Source organism: Hyaena hyaena, unplaced genomic scaffold, assembly GCF_003009895.1.
Source record: "Hyaena hyaena isolate Hyena2069 unplaced genomic scaffold, ASM300989v1 scaffold_460, whole genome shotgun sequence".
NCBI classification, from domain to species: domain Eukaryota; kingdom Metazoa; phylum Chordata; class Mammalia; order Carnivora; family Hyaenidae; genus Hyaena; species Hyaena hyaena.
Window position 1 is genome coordinate 498,014 of NW_024081091.1, and position 1,948 is coordinate 499,961.

The window sequence follows — 1,948 nt, forward strand, 5'->3', positions numbered from 1 at the left end:
ACAACCAATCGTCACTTTCCTGGTACCCAAATATATAATTGGGACTGATACTTGGAAGTTGGTACAATCCTCACACTGAGTTCTTAGTCCAAAGGACACAGGCTAAAGTAATAGGTAAAGTCAAATTGGGAGCCTTTATATCTACTTATATCCGTCCAAGACAGTAAATCAAAACCAATGTCATCTTCTGGGCAAGGCTATGGCAGAAATTAATGCCACCCTTAAGAATCCAAAAGAATTTGTGGCAGTAATTTGTCATATCTTCCTGCAGGTTCACCAGAATGATTCCTGCAGAAAGAAGATAGACTGTAGAGAATTGTTGTTGTAGACTATTTCAAGTTCAATCAAGTTTTATCCTTGACTACAACCAACATGCTAGATGCAGTATTTTTGCTAGAGTATATTAGGAATACTTGGACACATAGTATGAGCCACTGATTTGGCAACTGAATTCTTTTCCATTATCAGAATAGAGAATTAAACCGTTTAGCATTCATGTGAGGCAGAGAACAATATATACTTTTGTTTTTCCCCAGGCTATGTTTATTTTCTTCTCTATATCATAAAATAGCACACAGTGACCTGAGCTGTCTAAATAGCTTGGAGAACATCAAATTGATCTTACACTGATGATGTTGTATCGATTGAGCAGGCTGAGTAAGAATTGGACATCATAAAGGGCCTGGTAAAACAAATGTACAACATATACCAGGGGATTAGTCCTGTGAAATCCCAAAGGTTTTTGATATCCATAATATTTTTAAGGATCTAGTGGTCCAATACATGTCAAGACATAATCTCCAGAGCCATGTCCACCATTGCCTCTGGCAGATCTGGGATGCCCCAGTCCTTGGGTGATTTGTTTCCAAAAGGTGATGCCTAGAAGCCTGAGGAGGAACTGGAGAAGGAGATGATGAGGAACTAGATGAGCTCTATTGGAGTGACTGTGAAGTCTAACAGGTATGTTCCCAGAGAGTTCATTCTGTGGAGAGAGCTACTTTTGAACTCCCTCATTGTAGCTCAAAAAATGTGTAGCTTTTCCAGAAAAGCCTTATGGACTGAGACCACTTTCTTTATGGTCCTGGTTCTTCCTCTTGTGTTTGAGACTGAGAAGTTGGAAATGGAACAGTAGCAACAATTGTAGCTAGGGCAGATATTCTAGCCTGGAACTTAAGGCTCTCAGAAGGAATGTCTGGGGCTCTTCACTTCCTGGAAAGATCTAGATTGTTACTGCTATTTGACTTGTCATGTTGGGCAAGTTTTCAAGTTCAATAGTTTTAACTGCTGATTATTTGAATTCTTTTTTGTTTTAACTTTGACATATTGATCTACCTAAACCTGGTGGGAGAATTCTCCCCAGTTTCTCACTGAGACTGCCAACTTGCAACTGTGCCCTCCACACTGTCCTATTTCTTCTGTGCTTCCTCTGATACCGGAGTACAGCTATGCAGATGGTTATTCCAGCTCTGGCCATCCCACCTCTTTCACTAAATAACTCCTGACCAGAAGATCTCACCCTCCCATTGTAGCATACGAACTGATGCCACTGAAAAGGATGTCCCCCTAAATATTTTTAAGTATGGAGATGTAGGAAAGAAACATGCACATAATATGAAATACATAATGCATTACAGCTGTATGTAAAGTGTCACTGTGAATTTCTATGTTAGAAAGGAGGCAGGGCTGGCAACAGCTTCAAACACAGGATGGGGACTGTGGAGGACAAGATAAGAGTTCATTTCCTCTGCCCATTTTGGTTAAGTGTTTAAAAAAGAAAAAAAGTATGTGCTAATTTTTTTGTATTTAAATATTAAAAATGGGGGTGCCTGGTGGATCAGTTGGTTAATGTCTGACCATTGGTTTTAGTTGACATCATGATCCCAGGGTCATGGGATCAAGCCCTGCATAGGGCTCTGTGCTGAACATGGAGTCTGCTTGGGATTCTCTC

The 1,948-nt window shown here is 40.2% G+C and overlaps 1 pseudogene; it reads left to right on the plus strand.

Moving 5' to 3' along the window:
- Positions 1–581: 581 nt before the first annotated feature.
- LOC120246230 lies at positions 582–1,223 on the plus strand (annotated as a pseudogene).
- The last annotated feature ends 725 nt before the right edge of the window (positions 1,224–1,948 follow it).